The 22,221-nt window shown below is 44.9% G+C and overlaps 1 long non-coding RNA gene across 1 annotated transcript in view; it reads right to left on the reverse strand.

Annotated features, from left to right (window-relative positions):
* LOC146863572 (uncharacterized) overlaps nucleotides 1-22,221 on the reverse strand; it is a 46,467-nt gene that overhangs the window by 7,741 nt on the left and 16,505 nt on the right. Inside the window, exon 2 of the long non-coding RNA XR_014978623.1 lies at nucleotides 10,855-10,926. This is a non-coding gene — a long non-coding RNA (uncharacterized LOC146863572). The remainder of the gene's footprint in view (nucleotides 1-10,854; nucleotides 10,927-22,221) is intronic.

A 22,221-nucleotide genomic window follows, 5' to 3' on the forward strand; every position in this document is an offset into this window, starting at 1 on the left:
GACATTGAAAGACGGTGTATCTTGAATGAGGGCATAAATATCTTTAACCTGTGAAGATGTGAATGTTAGGGTCTCAGCTCTGTTGTCTGTTAAATTAGAAATGCTGTCAAACGACATTTTGATTGGAATACTTTAAGAGTGCTGCTGGCTAAGGGAGTGGCTAGAATTATTGATCAAAATCAGTGGAAGTCAGCGCACTCAAACTTATCAACTCTAAATTCGAAATACTTTTTTTAAAACAACATCTACCATCTAAAAACACGTAGTGCGTGCAAACCGGAAAAGGTAGCCAACCTGTAACAACATGAATGAAAAGCAGGTGCTGCTGCACCTGTATACCGAATGCACTGCAATCAAGAAACATACAGACTGTTTCACCATGTACACTTAATCATTGAACATAATCATTCCTTAAACTAAAATTGAGCAAACAGTGACTTTTCTTGTAACATGAAATATGATCCTTTAATTGTAGAGCTTTATAGATCATCAAAATCAAAGATTGTTCATTTGATGCGAAACTTGGTAATGCAGTTCCAGATCAACATATGAATTATCAATGTCAATACTTCTTAAAACAACATCAGCATAGAAAAGGTTGGCTACCTTTTCCGGTTTGCACACACTACGTGTTTTTAGATGGTAGATGTTGTTTTAAAAAACAGTATTTCGAATTTAGAGTTGATAAGTTTGAGTGCGCTGACTTCCACTGATTCTGTTCTGTGATACAGCCATACCATATACACCTAAGTGCATTATAACCTCGCGGTAAATCCTAACTTTGAATGGCTGCATCAATACATGTGGTGTTTGGTGTCAAACGCTTTAGAATACTACCCCCACCTCCCGCCAGTTCTGGCGGCGGGGGTAGCATTCCACCCTTCTAGAGGGAGAGACATGTTCACACTGGCTAAACCTGATAGGACTTTCCTGAGCCCTGGCATCACAAAATGGATGCCTCTGCCACAGACAAGGGTCTGGCCTCCTGCTGCTGACTGAAACTCCGGCATGGGAGGCCTGGACAATAGGTTTCCTGTCGAAGGGAGGTGTGACCACCTCCCCAGACAGGCAGATGTGTATTGGGGCTGGGCGGGAGCACTCTCTGGTGCTTTGAAGTCCTGCACTGGGGGCACGTTTACTGTCCCTGTGCATAGCCCAGTTCAAACCAGTTGCAGGGGCTACCTGCCCCTGATCTGGCATGAAACTGGACAAAGGAAATGGGTGTAACCACCCCTCTTTCCAGGCCCACCCATAGGTGGGGCCTTAGAGTTAGTCCATCCCCTAAACTTACTATAAGTATTTATTTATTTATTTATTTTTTGACATTTATAGAGCGCTAACAATTACCCATGGGCGTCTCGGCGCCTAGGACTTTAGATTACCCTGTACAAAACTCTGCTACATATATCCTGGACCTTGGACTTTCTATCACGACTAGAAGATGGAAGAAATCTCCCTTGGGGTCAAGGAGTGACTCCCCTGCTTGGCAGGCACCAAAGAAGCAACTGACCGTTCTGCATCGTTGAAGCTCCCGCCGGACGCCGAAGTCTTTGCATCACCAGAGATGGATTTCCAGAATTCCCCGAGGCTCCCCTGAGTCCACAGCAAAGATGAGGCCTGTGGCTATCGTGGGTGATGTGGAACTGTGACCCCTGGACACCAGGAACTTTTGCAGCAACACTATCTTTCTGGTCCTCCTCGAAGTTGTGCTTTGGACTCCCAGAAGCCCCAGCCTTGAGCACCTCCTGCACTGAAGATTGTTGGCTTCCACTCCACGAGTGACCTGTGGGCCAGCTTCAAGTGCGACCGCTTGAGGCTCCTTCGCAATCACTAGCCCGTTGGCTAGCAGGTCCCCACAAAGGCAACTCCTTTTCTGCTTGGGCTTTCCTGGTTGCTCCAGATGTGCCCTGACTTACCATCACTGGGTGAGTCCCTCAGACCTTGCTGATCTGCACAGCAGTCCTTTCTCTAAATTCCAGTCACTTGCCGTTGTCAAGGCTTGTTGGGTTCATTCTGGTCGCCGACACCACAGCACTCGACAGACTTCATGGGACAGTTCGAATCCAGCTCGTGGACTTTGTTGACACCTCCTGGACCTCGTGGCTGAAGAGTCAAGACACCCATCAACTCACCTGAAGCACCCAACATCTGTGGGCATTGGTCCATCCTGCCCTAGGTCACTGGCAAGTGACCCCGACTCTGTCCCCTCTGCTTTCAGATTCCTTCCATCCCAGATCCAGGCTTGGATCTCTGCGGACACTTCTCCTCTTCACGGCAGCAGCAGTTCTTTGCAGACTCCCATTGAAATCGACGACGCGACCCGACACCAAAAGACACCTATGCACCCGGCTTCCCTGGGTGAGGTAACTCGAGTACTCCGGTGCTCTCATGGGTGCTAGCCCTAGAACTTCTTAAGTCCAAAAGGGTTTGGTCCTGACTCGATTAGAAGTGTCCCTATTCTTTAAATTTCCAACTGCGACATTGCCCGTAGAAGATAACGGGAACCCGCGGTTGTGTTTACACACTGCATACAGTCCCCGTGGGTCCCCTGTGTCACTCCCTTGGGTGGTTCCTTGGGGTCCCAGGTATTCTACAGGCTATAGGCCTCGTGTCTATTACAGTCGTGGTTCTTATACCACTTTTTTGGTATATGGTTTGGTACGCCCCTAGGGCCCAAACGTGTATTTGTGCTATTACTGATAATTGCTAACTTGTAAACTAAGTACTTCGAACTCCAATCTCATAAAGGGGTGTGTTTTATCTTAAATACATATATTTTGAATATATACCTGGTGTGGTTGTCTTTTCATTTGATCATTCAAGAGATTATAGACTGGTAAAACAAGCTGTTTTACATTCCTTCAAGACTTAGCCTGAAGGCTGCTCTCTATAGCTACCAGTAGGATAGCTTCCAATAAAGGTTGTCTTTAACCTATCACCATAAGGGGTTGTTTGGACTGATACAAGGTGCCCACTAGAACTAGTGGACAGCATAAATCAGGCCACCTTCTCACAGACTTAATCTCCCAAATTAAAACGGCCACAGGGCCCGTTTTACAGTGGTGAAGGGAGAGGTTGGGGCCTGAGGTGACGTGTGCAAACATGCCCTGTGGGGCGTTTTAAGATGGGGAAATTATTCGCCTTCAATCCTGAGGGCCCCTGGGGGCAACTAGTTCACCAGGTGCTTCCAGTAAGCGCCACTGCGCTGCTTTGCAGAGAGGTGGACCAGGCCGTGCCACCTTTTACTCCTCTCTGCAAGGCAGCTCTGTGGCGCTAACTGGAGATACCTGGTGGGCTAGTTGGACCCAAGGGACACTCAGGATTCAAGGGGACTTTATCCCCCCAATTCAAACGGCCACAGGGTGTGTTTGCACACATCAGCTCAGCCCCCCTCCCTTCACCAGTGTTCAAACGCACCCTGTGGGGCGTCTTAAGAGGTAGTTTTAATACCCCTGCCCTATTATGTACTAGGGGCTTACAGAGGAGGTCATTCTAATCACAGTGGTACCCCAACACATAGTGTTCCCTAGTGTATGTAGGTGTTTTAACTGTATTCTAAGTGTCTTTTAGCATAGCACTGGCTCTAGGTTAGTCAGAATCAGTTACCACCAGTACCCATCTGAAAAAATTGTAAAAACTGCACCAAAACCCAAACACATATAGATTCACCCAGGCACTCCCCTTGCACTCCTCTGGTGACCCATTCAGAACCATGTACTAATCCATTCTCTGCGCCAAAACCCAAACACTTATAAATTCACCCAAGCACTCTCCTTGCAGTACTCTAATCATTCAGTCAGTACCCAAGTACTCATGCAGTGACCCAGGCCTTAACACATGGACTGCTCCAACCCCTCTCCAATACGCATGCAGTCCTCTAACCACCTACACACTTGTCTTTCACACCTTCAATTCCCTAGTCAGTATCCATACACTTCCAGCAAACACCCTGTCACTCCCCTTGCACTCCGCTACTGATCCATTTAGCACCATGTACTAATCCATTCACTGCGCCAAAACTCAAACACTTATAAATTCACCCAGGCTCTCTTCTTGCAGTACTCTAATCATTCAGTCAGTACCCAAGTACTCATGCAGTGAGCCAGACGTTAGCACATGGACTGCTTCAAACACCTATCCACTATGCATGCAGTCCTCTAACCTCCTACACACTTGTCTTTCACACCTTCAATTCCACAGTCAGTATCCATACACTCCAGCAAACAACCTGTCACTCCCCTTGCACTCCTCCAGTGACCCATTCAGCACCATGTAGTAATCCATTCACTGAGCCAAAACCCAAACACTTATAAATTCACCAAGGCACTCTCCTTGCAGTACTCTAATCATTCAGTCAGTACCCAAGTACTCATCCAGTGACCCTGACAAAAAACAAAATTTCAGTTTCACCATTTTAAAAAACATTTTTATTTCCATTTATATTAAAAATCTATAATGTAATTTAAAAAATAAAATATGCAAAAATAAACAGTTAAAAAACTGTAGAAAATCAGTATAAAAAAATACATATAACTATTATTACATTTAAAAATTATCATTTAAAAAACCTTTGAAATTCACTGAAAAAACCATAGGTTTCAGACATGTTATATTTAGGAATTAGCATTTAAAAAACCTTAGAAATTCACTGAAAAAAGCATAGGTTTCAGGGCTGTTATAGTTAGCTGGACATTTCACCCATACAAAACCATTCCTCCGTTATAGTTAGTTCTGCTAACTATAACTCGTGCACCCGCAATCCACTGCTGATTATGTCACATATTACATCATTCATGACATCACTGATGACATCTCAAATGACATCACTGATGACATCACTGATGACATCATCCACGTGACAATCAGATACACCTCATCATACACTAGTATAACCTTTCATCACACACTGTAAAATACAAAGTACCATATTTGAATCCATTGACACACCAATACAAGTTTCTAAAAACCCACTCAGTGATTCCTAGATCTACACACACATCTAATCACTTACCTATAGATTCACTCATACATGCTGTCAATGATCAATAGAACACTATCAAACATACTTATACACCTATATCGACATTACACACCAGCACACATCCTATTCACTTATGCAATCATCCTACTCACTTATGCTAACAATGGATCATACTTACGTTTAGTCAGCTACACACTTATACAAACACCACTTCATTTATTCATATAGATAGTAACTCATACTATGGGCCTTTTGTAGGTGGGCTTGCATTTACCACTTCATAAATACCGAATCATACCGATTCGGTATTTATGAAGTGGTAAATGCTATGTAGGTAATGAGTCGGTAATTATTACCGATTCGGTAAAATTTGGTAATTACCGAATCGGTATTTACCGATTCGGTAATGAGGCATACCTTCCCATTGATGGGAAGGTATGCCTCATTACCGATTCGGTAAATACCGATTCGGTAATGGGGGGAACACATGCAAGAGTGACAGGGTGTCACAATGACACCCTGTTGCACCCCTGAAACGGCCATCTGTGCACATGTGGCACACATACATGCCCTAAGGGCATGTATGTCTGCCACATTGCACACTTGTAGGCGCTTTGTAATGCATTTCCACATCCATTCTTCATTTACCACCAACTATTAGTTGGTGGTAAATACCGACTCTAAACATCACCCACACACTCCCCCTACATCTCATTTCTGTATTCGGAATTTACCGAATCGGTAAAATTACCGATTCGGTAAAATTACCGATTCGGTAAAATTACCGAATCGGTAATTTTACCGATTCGGTAATTTTACCGATTCGCTAAATTCTGAATACAGAAATTGTCCCCCTACATACCAAAAGCCTAAATACCGGTCGGTAACGGTATAATTACCGAAAATCGGCCGTTACCGACCGGTATTTGGCTACCTACATGAGGCCCTTAGTGTGTTATAAAATCACTATTACAAGTATACAGTTATCCATACAGTCACTCATACAATCACTGAGTCTTATGTATACTTATTTATGTACAACTGTCACATACACTGCCTTTTATTTTTCTAGTTTGTTGGACATGTACCATTGAAAGATATATTTACGCATCACCACACCCATAAAGATATTCACTCAGCTAAACAATTATTATAACATGCAGTCTTAACCTCATATACCTACTGAATCAACTATTCACATATCTTTGGGCAGTCACACTCCCCCCACCGAACCACACACACATTCACTCTTCCATACAAATACTCAGTTAACTATCAATAACTAATATAGACTTTCACGTAGCTAGTAACCAACTGGTGCAGCAGTTTACACAACAACTGACAAAGTGATACAGATATTCACACAGTTTAGTCACTATCCAATATATTTAGTGAGACACTATAAATAAGTCAAGTAAACAGTCAATCACACTGCTACTAAATCTTCCATCCAGGTATTTATATATCCACTCATTCTTCGATGCAGACTGCTATATATATATATAATACATATTTAAATAACGAACCAAACAACATAGTAACTTGTTGTACTAGGCTATCCTCCTCCACCAATATGTTTTATTTACTTCGCTCTACTACTCCTCCCAGAGTCTCTCTCAGGCGACTGACTGTCTCATTTTCCTTTTTTGTAAATGCTACTGCCAGTGTCTACTACTACCAACACAATCATGGCATCTCCATTCTCTTCGGAAACCCAACCTACATCATCATGCAGCCATCACCTGACCCACCCCTCTCCCGAACCCCAACCAATGTCCAAAATGAAAAGTCCCAAAAATCAAATGTCCAATTGTCCATTTTGTGTATAAAAACCCCAATGCCCGATTCCCACCCAGCAAAAGAACCTATAAAAAAGCAGCAATCTGACTTCCATGGTATTTGACACAATCCCACATTTATGAGATTTTGATACTGAGATTTCATGAACCTGAGAATGCGTTAAAAGCCTAGGCCTCCCCAGGGGAGCTGTAAGGGAGTCGCAATAAGAAGAAATACCTTTATTTCCCCTTGTTTTTCCCTTTTCTATTTTTGCTGCATTCTACATCATACATACCTAGTGTTAAAAGCCTCTCATGATTGTTTTTGTGCAGGAAGATGTCCCTTTCGGTGCCTGCGTTGGTTCGGCGATGCGGCGAGCGCAATGTAAGTGGTTTTATTTATTTTTTAATTTGATTTTCCCTATTCTGTTGTCAGTGACCCCCCTCCCCACTGGTCTTACCTGCACCAGCCGCGTCTAGTACCAATATTTCCCCCTCGTGCTGCCTGACTATCTCATTCTGGGGCAGATTTACAAGTCCCATGCACCACATTTACGCCGCCGTTGCCTCACTTCTGTGACACAGCGGCAGCGTAAACCATGCGCCACCATGCACCTTATTTACAATGTGATGCATCTAGGGAGATGCGTCACGTTGTAAAGCCCTGTGCCACATGAAACCTGCGTTAGATTTCAAGTGGGCGTTCCAGCACAGGGTGGGCTTTCCGGTGCAGGAATGCCCCGTAAAGGTGACGCAGTGAAATCGACAAGATTTTACGGAGTCACTTTTACGTCCATGCTACGTCAAAACCCTGCGCCTGCTTGAAGCGGGCGTAAGGAGTGACGCAGCATGTTAGGCATAGGGCACCCCTGAGCATTGCTGGAGCTGCGTCGCGCTTGTGACAAGACTCCAGCAATGCGCCGCCCTTACGCCACAGGGTGCGACACGCATCACCCTATCCTTGCGCCACAGTGCGCAGCATTGTAAATGTGATGCATTCATGGTGGCGCAGGGAGGGAATTGCGTGTCGCATCTTTTCTGGCGCATCCCTGCTGATTTGCAGAGATGCGCCAGAACTTGTAAATCTGCCCGTCTGTGTAAGGAAAGCTACCATAAGAATTGTGACACTGCCAGACAGTAGGCTCAATACCCCTAAGTGCAGCGTGACTCTCTCATACTGTGTAAGGACTACCGCCGGTGAAAGTGTGCCCCTGCCAGACCAAATGATAATTACCCCTAAGTGCAGCGCGTGTGTCTCTCATACTGTATGACCATTACCACGTAGGGAAGTGTAATCCTACAAGGCTGCATTATAATTACTCCTAGGTGCAGCATGACTCTCTCTCATACTCTAGAAATATTCCCGGCATAGCAAATATAGCCATGCCAGGCAGTGGGATTGTACCCTTAGGTGCAGATTAATTCTCTTGTACTGTGTGAGGCTTACCTTGGCAAGAAAGTTGGCTGCGCCAGTATGATAATTACCACTCCATGCAACATGACTCTCAAACACTAAAAGGATTACCACCGTAGGAAGTATGACCCTTCCATGTGGTATGCTATTTAACACTAGATGCAGTGTAATTTTCTCATACTGTTCAAGGATTACCACTGTGGCCTTGCTGTACTGTATAGTAATTGCCCATAGGGTCTGCGTGACTGCCTTATGCCCTGTAAGGATTAACACCATGGGAAATGTGATCCTGCCAGATGATATGATAATTACCACTTGGTGCAGGGTGATTCTCTCATCCTGTTTGAGGATTATCAATGTAGCAAGTAGGACCCAGCCAGACATCACGATAACTATCCCTAGGTGCAGCATGACTCCCTCATACTCTGTAAGGATTACCACCATTGGAGGTGTGGCTCTGCTAGACTGTATGATAATTACAACTAGATGCAGCGTGACTCTCTCATACTCTGTAAGGATTACCACCATTGGAGGTGTGGCCCTGCCAGACATCACAATAACTACCCTTAGGTGCAGTGTGACTCTCTCATACTCTGTAAGGGTTACCGCCATTGGAGGTGTGGCCCTGCTAGACTGTATGATAATTACCCCTATGTGCAGCCTGGCTCTCTCATACTGTATAAGCATTACCCCCCAGGAAGTGAGACCTTGTAAGATTGTGTGATATCTACCACCCGGTGCAGAGTGATTTTCTCAGACTGTGTAACGATTACTGCCATAGGAAGTGTAGTCCTCCAAAGGGTATGGTAATATCCCCTAGGTGCAGCATGACTCTCTCATACTCTGTAAGGATTGGTGCCATAGGAAGTGTGACCCTCTAGGTGCAGGGTGACTGTGTCATACTGTGCAAGGATTACCGCTGTATGAAGTGTGACCCTCTAGGTGCAGCATGACTGTCATACAGTGTAAGGATTACCGCTGTTGGAAGTGTGACCCTCTAGGTGCAACATTACTGTGTCATACTGTGTAAGGATTACCGGCGTAGGAAGTGTGGCCCTCTAGGTGCAGCGTGGATGTCATACTGTGTAAGGATTACTGCTGTAGGAAGTGTGGCCCTCTATGTGCAGGGTGACTCTGTCATACTCTGTATGGATTACAGCTGTTGGAAGTGTGACCTTCTAGGTGAAGCCTGACTGTGTCTTACTGTGTAAGGATTACCACTGTATGATGTGTGGACCTCTATGTGCAGCCTGGTTGTGTCATACTGTGCAAGGATAATCGTTGTAGGAAGTGTGACCATCTAGGTGCAGCGTTACTGTGTCATACTGTGCAAGGATTACCGCTGTAGGAAGTGTGGCCCTCTATGTGCAGGGTGACTCTGTCATACTCTGTATGGATTACAGCTGTTGGAAGGGTGACCCTCTAGGTGAATCCTGATTGTGTCTTACTGTGTAAGGATTACCACTGTAGGAAGTGTGGCCCTCTATGTGCAGCCTGGTTGTGTCATACTGTGGAAAGGATAATCGTTGTAGGAAGAGTGACCCTATAGGTGCAGCATTACTGTGTCATACTGTGTAAGGATTACCGTTGTAGGAAGTGAGGCCCTTTATGTGCAGGGTGACTCTGTCATACTCTGTATGGATTGCCGCTGTTGGAAGTGTGACCCTCTAGGTACAGCGTGCCTGTGTCATACTCTGTACGGATTACCGCTGTTGGAAGTGTGACCCTCTAGGTGCAGCGTGCCTGTGTCATACTCTATACGGATTACCGATGTTGGAAGTGAGGCGCTCTAGGTGCAGCGTGCCTGTGTCATACTCTATAGGGATTACCGCTGTAGGAAGTGTGACCCTTAGGTGCAGCACTCCTGTGTCATACTCTGTACAGATTACCCCTGTTGGAAGTGTGACCCTCTAGGTGCAGCGTGCCTGTATCATACTGTGTAACGATTACCGCTGTGGAAAATGTGAACCTCTAGGTGCAGCGTTACTGTGTCATACTTTGTAAGGATTACCGCTGTAGGAAGTGAGGCTCTATATGTGCAGGGTGACTCTCTCATACTCTGTATGGATTACCGCTGTTGGAAGTGTGACCCTCTAGGTGCAGCCTGGCTCTGTCATACTGTGTAAAGATTACCGCTGTAGGCAGTGTGACCCTCTAGGTGCACCATGACTGTGTCATACTCTGTACGGATTACCCCTGTTGGAAGCGTGACCCTCTAGGTGCAGCCTGGCTGTGTCATACTGTGCAAGGATTACCACTGTAGGGTGTGTGACCCTCTAGGTGCAGCTTGACTGTGTCATGCTGCGTAACAATTACCGCTGTGGCAAGTGTGACCCTCTAGGTCAGCTTTACTGTGTCATACTGTGTAAGGATTACCTCTGTAGGAAGTGAGGCCCTCTATGTGCAGGGTGACTCTGTCATACTCTGTATGGATTACTGCTGTAGGAAGTGTGACCCTCTAGGTGCAGCATGACCGTGTCATACTCTGTACGTATTACCGCTGTTGGAAGTGTGACCCTCTAGGTGCAGCGTGGCTGTGTCATACTGGGTAATGATTACCACTCTAGGAAGTATTCCCTGCCAGACGGTATGATAACCACGTCTACCTGAAAGCTGACCCCATCATACTGTATCACAATACCTTCTCGCAGGACGGCCTTGACAGACTATATAAAAATTACCTGTGGGTACAGGTTGATCCCTCCTCAGAGCACTGGTTGAAGCCATTTGATCCTCAACAAATCCACAGGACTCTGTAAAGAGAAGAGTATGAAGAAATGTGTTTTTATCTAATACAGACACAGGAAATGGTCTAGAAAGTGCTGGAGGCGGGGAGGTTCTAATGATAAGACACAATTTTGTTACTGCTGTTACTGCTGTTACTGCTGTTACTGCTGCAGTTTGTGTGAGATGGAGAGCTGCTGAGAGTCAAGATAACAGGCAGCATCACCAACACCTATCTTCAGTGACGTATTCGAGGGAGGCTGGAGGGAGAGACAAAGAGAGGCAGAGAGAGAGACAGAGACAGAGAGAGAGGCAAAGAGAGAGAGAGAGAGATAGATAGAGAGAGAGAGAGAGAGAGAGAGAGAGAGAGGGAGAGAGACAGAGAGACAAAGAGAGGCAGAGAGAGAGAGAGAAAGAAAAAAGGGATATTTGTGCATGGGAAGGTGCTGGGAAAAAGAGAAACAAAAGACACACAGTTGATGTACGGAATGCAGAACAAATCTAAACATTCACCCCAGTCAAGAGATCTGGATTAAATCCATCATTCATTTGCTTACCATGCAACCCCAGTTTGCACCTGGCCATATGCAAGTCAGTCTTGACCCTGTGCCTCATGGGAACAGTCCAACCGGAACTGCCAAGCAAGGGCCTCCCTGGACCGGAAACAAGCATTCTAGGACTGGTTTCGGGTTTCATCCCTCATCAGCCAGGATCGCTTTAAATCAAGTGGCACAGTGAGCCCCGGACCCACGTCTGAGAAAACTCGGCGCACTTTGGGCGATAAAACAAAAGATACACATTTGATGGACGGAATGCAGAATAAATCAAAACATTCACCCGAGTCAAGAGATCTGGGTTAAATCCATCATTCTTTTGCTCACCATGCCAACCCAGTTTAGACCTGGCCATTTGCAAATCAGTCTTGACTCTGTGCCTCATGGGAACAGTCCAGCCCAAACTGCCAAGCCAAGTCCTCCCTGGACCAAAAACAAGTATCCTAGGACCAGTTTCGGGGTTCACCCCTCATCAGCCAGGATAGTTTAAATCCAGTGGCACAGTGAGCCCAGGACCCACGTCAGGGCATACCCAGCGCACTTTGGGCGAGAAAGCAAAAGACACACAGTTGATGGACGGAATGCAGAACAAATCAAAACATTCACCCCCACTCAAGAGATCTGGATTAAATCCATCATTCTTTTGCTCACCATGCCACCCCATTTTAGACCTGGCCATATGCAAATCAGTCTGGACCCTGTGCATCATGGGAACAGTCCAACCCGAACTGCCAAGCCAGGTCCTCCCTGGACCGGAAACGAGCATCCTAGGACCGGTTTCAGGCTTTCACCCCTCATCAGCCAGGATAGCTTGAATCAAGTGGCAGAGAGCCCAGGACCCGCATCTGGGCATACCCGGTGCACGTAGGGCGAGACAGCAAAAGGCACACAGTTGATGGACAGAATGCAGAACAAATCAAAGCATTCACCCCCAGTCAAGAGATCTGGGTTAAATCCATCATTCTTTTGAAACTCTTGCAAATCTGAGACCTATTGCATTACAAATGTATGTTAAACCCCAAAACTGATCCCAAGATGCTTGTTTCTGGTCCAGGGAGGACCTGGCTTGGCAGTTTGGGCTGGAATGTTCCCATGAGGCACAGGGTCAAGACTGATTTGCATAGGGCCAGGTCTAAACTGGGGTGGCATGGTGAGCAAAGGACGTTGCATTTCCTTGACCTGTACATCAAGTTCCCTAGCCCAGCTCAACTCCCTGAAGTAAAGGATGCCTTTTATACACTGGGGAGGATGCCGAACGTCATCGGATCTATTGATGGTACGCATGTGGCCCTGATACGACCACAGGCACATGAGAAGGCATACCGGAACAGGAAACATTTCCACTCGATCAATGCTCTGGTGGTATGTCTTGCAGACATGTGTATCACACATGTGTGTGCACGTTTACCGGTTATGCGCACGATACCTACATAATGAGGAGTAGTCGCATTGCAACGCTGATGTCACAGATGCCAGACCAGCGTGCCTGGCTTGTCGGTGTGTACTGACTGTTTACCATTGTGTGTGTTTGGCAATGTTATATTCCCCACTCCGAACAAAACTCAGCTAATTGTTCAATTGTTTGTGTGTAGGTAACTACGGATACCCCAACATGCCGTGCCGTGGTTGCTGACACCCCTCAAGAACCCTGTGACACCAGCCGAGATGCGCTACAATGAGGCACATGGCCGGACCAGGAGGGTGATTGAGCGGACATTTGGTCTCCTGAAAAGCCGCTTCCGCTGCCTGGAGAAGACCGGAGGGGCCCTCCCATATGACCCTGCAAAAGTGTGCAAAATTATCCTTGTATGCTGCATGCTACACAACATGGCAATGTGGAAGAAGGTGCGTCTCATCCAGGATGACGATGACCGACCTCCGCCACCTGTGGAGGATCCCGGCCTGGGCCACGATGCCAGTGATGATGAAGATGAGGGTGACGGCCGCCCACAGCTCACCAACAACTTCTTCACCTGAATGTGAGTTTACAGGGTTGTTATGTGGTAAATAATTTAATTACCGGAACTTAATTTGATGCGGAAAATCTATAACAATAGCTCAGTAAAATAAGAGGCAGAATCCGTGGTATTAGAGGTTCGGAACGGGCTTTATTCCATAATCAATTTAAATCGATGAGCTCCATATTCCATCACCACGAAGGTTCAGGAAGTGAAGACCGTACTTTATTGATAAGTAATCATTTTTATACAATAGGCATTACAGTGAATCAAATGCAGGAGGCGTAACAATTGATAGTAAAGACAAAACATACATGCGTAGCAAAAGTGGGTGTAACTGGGTGTAACTAAGGAACGTCATCAGGTATGATGTCATAATAGGGTGGTTCCATGAAAGAATTTCGCAATGTCAGCAGAAATACTTGGCAGAAATGCGCGCGCAGCAGCATGACGTGTGATTGTCGTGCAACTAGGGGTTGAAGGGGACTTGACATTTAGCTCTACATGTGGCGACAGAAGTCTGGAGGGTCAAGTCAACCTAATCCCAAATCATATCTAACATCCTATGTTTAAAGAACTATGTTATCCAAAAGAGAGGCCTTCTTAGAGTAGAATCTTATTCTATACTGACTATACTGACTGTGAGTGCGTGTACAAGCGTCTAAGTGTCTACGCTAGATGCGGGGGCAGAAATCTTTCATAGTAACAGGGCTATGAATTACTTGCATAAAGACAGAGAAGCCGGGCCTTTTGCTCGGTAGCTGGAAGAATGTTTGCTTAAACTACTAGACAGGAATGCATTGGGTAGGGAGCGGAGCAGATAATTTCGAAGGTGAAATACAGTTTTTGGCAGGCAACAGGCTGATGTCAGGCACCGTTAGCTGCGCAGGGAGTAGGACAAAGTTCATGGATACAGATGCGAGCTCAGACTGGAGCTTTCAGAGGCAGAAGGCAGGAAAAGCTTGATGGCAGAATCAGGGCCTACTTGCCTGGACTGTAAAATGGCATAAGTGAACCATATAAAGCCGGTGGCCTTTCGTACTTAGGAATGGAATATCCGGCCCATTCATGGCGGATCTGAAAGAGGACATGTTGGCGGTGGACGCACATGTGTTTGCGTCTTTATAACTGGAACTGGAGGGAACATACATGTACTTGTGATTTATACATGAAACCGTTGGGGTCCAAGATAGGGGACATAACTGATCATAAAAATCCATATTTCCACATTCCCTCCTTGTCCCCTACTTGCCCGTCAAGAGATATCAATCTTCATCAATCCGTTGATCTGTTCATATAGCATCATTTGTTCTTCTTTTTTCTTCTGGGATGAATGAAATCTTGGTGGTGGAATACACGATGTGGCACACAGACCACAGATCGCTGGTCCACATTGTAGGCATAGACAGCAACTGAATAATATGAGGAAGCCAATACCTAGGAAGGATAGGACCTTCCATCCAAAGGTAGATAATACACTCCAAAACCAACCGGACCAAGTCCAGGTGCCTGGTTTCTGGTGTATCTGGCTTACAATCTTATGAAGGCGAGTTATGGCTTTATATACAGATGGCGAATTTTCTGGTATGAAAATGCAACAACTTGATCCGATGACCCTACAAGCTCCGCCCCTATCGGCCAGGATGACGTCAAGGACAAGACGATTTTGAAGCACAACAATCCGCATAGCAGACTGCTCTTCTGTTAAATTGCCTAAGGCGGAAATAGTTTCGTTCACTACTGCTTCAAGGGTTCTGGTTAATCTACGTATCAGCTTACTATTGGTAACTGTACCTATATAGGGAAAGAGACCTTTATTGAAATCTGTGTATTTTTCCCATGCGGTCTCAGTGTAATCGACTATTGGGAGATCTCTCCTTTCTCTATTGTGTACTAAATGAGTATTTCTATAATAATCAGGAGGAGCTAGGAAAACAGGTGGTAAAAGGAATCCGATGTAGCAGGTACCATCCCAATCTAGAGGTAAACGTATGTATGCCGTCTGACCACATATGAAGTAGGAATGGCGGGAAGCTCTAAATGTAGACTTGCCTTGATCACTAAATTCTATCACAGTGGTGCATCTACTATGGCCCATATGTATGGAACCATTCTTTCTTACACATAATTCACCTTTAACTGGAAATACTGACATGGCGGGCAAAATTGGTGTAGCTTCGGATTCGACATTCAGGATCATGAGATTAAGCGTAAAATTACCTAATCCATATACTTCATTTTCTAGATCAGTTCCTGTTCTTTTGGGAAGTCCCTCCTTGTTAGGGTAGCAGACTTCGAGTAAAACTACGTTCAGATTTCCCCATACCCAGTTATTCTGGTAAACTGCAGAATTCGAATCTAGGGAATTAATTAAACTAAACCATGCTCCACAGGAGCCGTTGTGTGTGAACGGGTATGGAAAGAGAGGTAGAATTCCTTTATAGTTCTGATAGGGAGGGAGTCGACCACATATCCAACAATTTGTAGCATTGCTAACCTGATGGGAATGATGTAACATACTAATAAACGTGTTATTGCGCAGCGCAAATCTATAAGACAATTCATGCGGAGGTAATTCACTAAAAGAATGTTCAGCAGTAACATTATAAACATGTCTAGAAATAGGATAATATGTGTGCAACAATATACTTGCAGTAATTATTAAAAAACTTAAGAAAAACAAAATTAATAACGTCACTGTGCAATGACTACGCAGTGATTTACAGTACGCATGTCGTTTCAACTTTATCCTTCTGTTTCTTTCTCTATACAGGTCCAAGGGATACATGTCAGAGACAAATTCGACCGATTCACCTTGGAGAGGACTTAAACAATCAAATTGCCTGACTTGTTAGACCTAAGTTTTAGTTTATATAGTTCGTGGTTATTCAGTTCAACCAAAGGAAGTTTTGAGTCAATCGGGGAAGACACGCAAGGTGTGTCGTTTACGTCTGACGGTAGTCCATGAAATTTCTTGATATGACTTGAATGTATCCAGCCTTTTCGTCCTTCGATCTTTACGGCTGTCCTCGTCGTTAGCAGTACGAGCTGAGGTGATTTCCACCTAGGATCCAGCTGAGACTTCCGATCAAAGTTCCTCACTAAAACCAAATCCCCTGGAATTACGTCATGGGGTTTCACCTCTGTGTTGTCGGGAAAGGCTGCAGCTACCTGTGAACGACAAGATTGTAGTGCAGACATCAAGGAAGCCAAGTAATCTGTCAGCATATTACAGTCAATATCAGTTATTTTGCGTGGTATAGGCGTCCCCCACATATTTGGTGGTCTACGGAAGATCACCTCATAAGGGGATAGCCCTGTTCGAGAGTGTGCTACCATTCTCATGTAAAAGAGTGCAACGGGTAAGGCTACTACCCAGTCGACACCTTTCTCTCTACAAATTTTGGACAATCTAATTTTCAGGGTCTGGTTATGTCGTTCCACGAGACCTGCTGCCTCGGGGTGTCGGACACAGTGGAATTTCCACTGATAGCCTAACAAAAGTGAAACGTGTTTCATTAATTCGGATGAGAACGGCTGGCCGTTATCTGAGTAGACAACATGTGGTAAACCGTACCGTGGGAAGAATTCTCGAACTAACTGTTTGGCAGTAGTCGGGGCAGTGTAATCTGAAACCGGGTATGCCTCTGTCCAACGGGAAAGAGCACAGACAACTACGAGAACATATTTGAATCCTCGACATCGTTCCATCTGGATATAATCCATCTGGAGGACTTCAAAAGGGTGATCAGGAGGCTGAAATCCACCCTGCTCTACGGGAATGCTTTTTCCTGGGTTAAACTGACAACAGATCATACAGGTACGAACTTTTTGTTTAGCTGCTGCTCGTAAATGTTTGTTGAACCAAATGTGTTGAATGCTGTCTAGCATAGCTTTTTCTCCTAGATGCGCTGGACTATGTACAGTGTTAATAACGACTTGGACCATTGAATCAGGAAGGAACCACACAGATTTTTCCTTCGTCATCCATCCTTGGTCCGTTTGGATCCCTCCTAATTCAGTCCATTTCTTTATTTCGTCTGGTGTAGCATGTGTCTGTATGTCAATTACGTCAAGAGCGGGATCCTTAACCATCATGCAATGTGTTGGTGTCGGGACTATTGTCTTTGTCATGTCGAATGTTTGAGTTTAAGCGGTCTGTTTAGCTGTTCTGTCAGCTAGATCATTGCCTTGAGAAATGATATCAGTAACTTTCGTATGAGCTTTACATTTCATAATTGATATTGCAGTGGGTAAATGTATTGCATCTAATAAGGCATGAATGAGGGGTCCGTGCTGAATGTGGGCACCGTGAGAAGTTAAATAACCTCTCTCTCGCCACAGCACGCCGAAGTCATGTACAACTCCGAATGCATAACGTGAATCAGTGTATATGTTGACTCTTTTATTTGTGGCTTGAATACAGGCTTGTGTCAGAGCGATGAGCTCTGCGGCTTGAGCGGACAAGGTATTTATGCTATTAGTTTCAACTATTTCAGTGTCTGTTGTGACTGCGTAAGCGGCCACTAGCTCTCCTGTACCTGTTCTCATACATGAACCATCTACATACAACGTCAGGTCTGGGTCTGACAATGGGACGTCTGTCAAATCTTGTCTGGGTTTCGTCGTGATAGTGATAACTTCAATACAATCATGTGCTAGTGGGTCTGTTCCATTTATAGGTAACAGTGTGGCAGGATTCAATGTACTACAACGTCTGATTTCTATATGTGGCTGAAACAATGTTAATTCGTAACCAGTGAGTCGTGCTATAGTCAAGTGTTGTGTTTGTGTGCGGTTCAAGAGAACCTCTACTGCATGTGGTACTTGTACTGTCAATGGATGTCCTAATACTATGGCATCGCTTTGTCTGATTGCTAAAGCTGTTGCTGCCACTGATTTCAGGCACGCAGGCAAAGCCTGAGCTACGGGATCTAATGTACTAGAAAAATAAGCACATGGTTTGTGTGATCCTGCTTGTTCCTGTGTGAGTACTGACAAGGCAGTACCTTCGCGTTCTGTAACGAAGAGTGTAAACTGTTTATTGTAACATGGTGTTGCTAAAACAGGTGCTTGGCATAAGGCTTTCTTTAGGCTTTCAAAAGCTTGTGTATGTTCCTGAGTCCAAGGGAGAACAGTCGATGTGGCTGCCTCCTGTGTTGTCAATTGAATGAGTGGTTTTGCTAGAAATGCATACTGAGGGATCCACTGCCTACAATATGAAGTGAGGCCTATGAAAGCCCGCACCTCCTTTTGTGTCTTGGGTATTGGCATATTAGCAATTAACTGGATGCGATCTGGTGTAAGCTGCCTTCCCTCCTTGGACAGCGAGTGACCAAGGTAAACAACTCGCTGGACACAGAATTGCAGCTTAGAAGGGGACACCTTGTGCCCCTTTTCGGCCAAAAATTGTAATACCGTCAGTGAGGCTTTTTCACATTCAGGTTCGCTTCTAGCGGTGATCAGCAGATCATCGACATATTGAAGCAGGGCAGTGTTGACTGGCATGTGGATACTGTTGAGTTCTCGTTTCAGTGCTTGGCTATAGATGCTGGGGCTTTCGGTAAATCCCTGGGGTGCGCGTGTGAATTTAAAGCTACGTCCATTTAAACTAAATCCGAACAAGTATTGGCTTTCCGGATCTATTGGGACGCTGAAAAAGGCATTTTTGAGATCAATTACAGTAAAGAACGTTGCTTCGGAATCAATGGCTGTCAGTAATGAAGAAATGTCTGGGACTACGGGGTATTGTGGTACTATGCATTTATTTAATTCGCGCAGATCAATAACCAATCGATATACTGGCGGGGCTGTTGGATCGGTTCGTTTAAGAATCGGAATTATCGGTGAATTACATACATTGGAGTCAGTTTCCACAACCACTCCTTGGGTAATAAGCTCGTCAATGATTTGTAGTAAAGCCACTACAGCATCTGGGGGTAACTTGTATTGTCGCATTCGTGGAAGTACCACTCCTGCCTTTAGTGTGACTCGATATGGTGTAATGTTCATGCAACCAACATCTGTAGGGCCTTGTGCCCATAAATGTGTCGGTAAAGTCTGTAGTCGGTGATCCATGTCTCGGGACACGTAGTGCCCTTTGTAATCACGTAAAAACAATCTTACTCCTTCCGGAGAACAACATATAATAGCTCCTAGAGCTTTCAAAGTTTTTATGCCTAACAAGTTTTCTGGACATGATTTAGTAAGTAATAAATCTGTAGTTCGTGTCAAGGGACCGATCGTAAGTGGAAGAGGCTGTGTTACTTCGTTAATGATAGGTTTTCCTGAAAAGCCAAGGGAAATATTCTGTGTGCCTGAGAGGGGTGCCCCTGGTACTTCACTACGTTTTATTGTTGTTCGGCTTGCCCCTGTATCAAGTAAGAATTTTCTATCTTGACCTAACAGTTCACTGTGTACATAAGGTCCTTCTTGATCTACAGGGACCTCAATAAGGGGTAAGCCAACTTCCCTCTCTAGGCTGTTTCATGAGTATCGTTGATAATCAGGATAGTCATACTGTGCGGTCTGATACATCTGTCGGGTCGTTGTTTGTGTGGCAGCAATAGGCTGCGGTGGCGGAGCTGGCATAGACTGTTGCGGAGCTGGCATGGACTGGGCATGCTGCGGGGCTCCTTGTTGGTTCTGATCCTGTCTAATTGGTCGTGGTCTTTCTTTTGCGTTACCTATGGCAATATTATGTTTTAAAACTGGACAATCGTGTACATAATGACCTGGCTGTTTACAATAGTTACATGTCCCTTTTACAGGACCTGTTGAGCCACTGGACTGTGTTATACCCTTCTTATGACCGTCAGCTGGCACTGTCTGGGAAACTAGCATTTTCATTTTCGTGTCTTTCATGCGTCTATGTTCATGTTCTTGTTCTTCTCTAATCCTATTGTGATGGTACTGTAGCATTTGTAACATTTGTGACGGAGTGTTACCTTGCCAGGTACTCTCGAATTTCAATACTCTATTCTTAACTTGGGGCAAGGCATTTTCAACCAATTTTGTCACAAACAGGTGTGGATACGACTCGCTACTTGCTTTTATTCCACTATTTATACCAAAACATTTCTCAAATCGGGAATAGAAATCACTAGTGTCTTCATCTTGCTTTTGTTTACAGGCTGAGATTGCACCCCAGTCTTCCTTTTTCGTAGTTAATAAACGTGGCAGTACCTGTACTAGTAGACCTGGTAGTGCTTTGGTCTTGTCCCCGAGCCCTGAACCTGGACCTCGAGCTTTTTCTTCGTTTTCTAATGCTGTCCAATCTATCTTCTGGTCTCCCACCTCCCAATCCTTTTCCTTGAGTTTTTCGTAAATGCCCGCAGGCATTAATACCTTCAATATTGTCATAATGTCGGGGTAGGTATATTCTCCCATGAGTAACATATCTTTAATTTCATGGTGGAAACCCGCTGGGTCTTTGTCATGACTGGGTACCACTTTCTTCATTTCTAATAGTTCTATTTTGGATATGGGTATGTATACAAACACACGTTTAAACTCATTGTCATCACCCTTTATCGGGTGCACTTCGCGTAAGGGATTCTGTCTATCCATGTAATACGTCGTTCTTTCCTTGATGGGCAGTGAGACATGTTCAGGACATACAAAAAGAATATACTGTCTTCTAGATTCTAGTATTTCTCTAATTAACTTAGTACCGGAACCTCTCCATTTATTCGTGAGTAATTCAGTCAATATATCAGGTAAGGGGCCAGGATCGGAGTGTTGGCTTTTATATAATATAAGGAGTTGTTGAATCATGTAGATACCAGCTAAACGCTGTTCATCTGGGGCGAGGTTCAAAAACGTATGTGCTAGTGTATCATCACCATATTTTCCAGGACTATCAACCCAGTGTACGGCTGACCTGGCTAATTCTTGTTCGTCCATGGAATCGAGTATATGATAACCCCTTCGTTCTCGGAGTAATTTGTCAGCGGCTTGGAATGAATGTTCGGGGGACCTTATATTTATTATAGGAGTTTGGAATTTTCTGTTATTATCTGAACGTATCGGACATATCGGATCAGTAAAGCATCTAGTATCATTGCAAGATCTTCCTCTACCTACATAGGCCATAGTTTCTAACTGTCCTGTGGGCAGTTCTAATTCTTCCTCGTCCTCGGTTTGTTCAGGTTCGTCTACTGCTAATCTTACCTCGTGTATTCGTTCTATTTCTTTGCGGATCTTTCGGCTCATAGCTACTATACATGATCGTTTATCGTGTCTCCCCTCTGATATATTCTTACCCCATGTGGTAAGAATTTGCATTTCTTCCGGACTTACCCCTGGTTGATCTTGATTTCTGATCACACAGTTTATGAGGAAACGTAACAGTTCCCCCTGTATTTCCACCTTTTGGTACTCCATGGCTCTGGTAATACTCTCAGGGTCTCGCCCTGACTGGACAAAATGATATATATTTTCTAAATGTGCAGTCATTCCTGGTAGCTTCCCTAAGTATATTGCAGCTCGTCGGATACGTAATGATGCCAGCATCATTTCGTCCCCTTTTCCGGGCACAGGGTCATATCTACAATCTATTAGAAGTTCCTTGAGCGTGTTGGGAGTTACTAGTTTGGGTGTACGTTGGTGGGCTAATTCTTGAAAGGAAAGTTTACTTGTTCTGGGTGGCGTAGAAAAAATGCTTGATGTACCTCCGGTAGCACCACCTGGGGTGCTGGATGTGAAAGGATTCGTTGAACGTGATATAGCAACCATAGGTGTGGATGCAGATGTAGAAACAGATGTGCTTGCCGGAACTTGTGTCGGGGTTTGCTGTTGCAGAGGTACAGAC

This window comes from Triturus cristatus, chromosome 2_2 (genome assembly GCF_964204655.1).
Source record: "Triturus cristatus chromosome 2_2, aTriCri1.1, whole genome shotgun sequence".
NCBI classification, from domain to species: domain Eukaryota; kingdom Metazoa; phylum Chordata; class Amphibia; order Caudata; family Salamandridae; genus Triturus; species Triturus cristatus.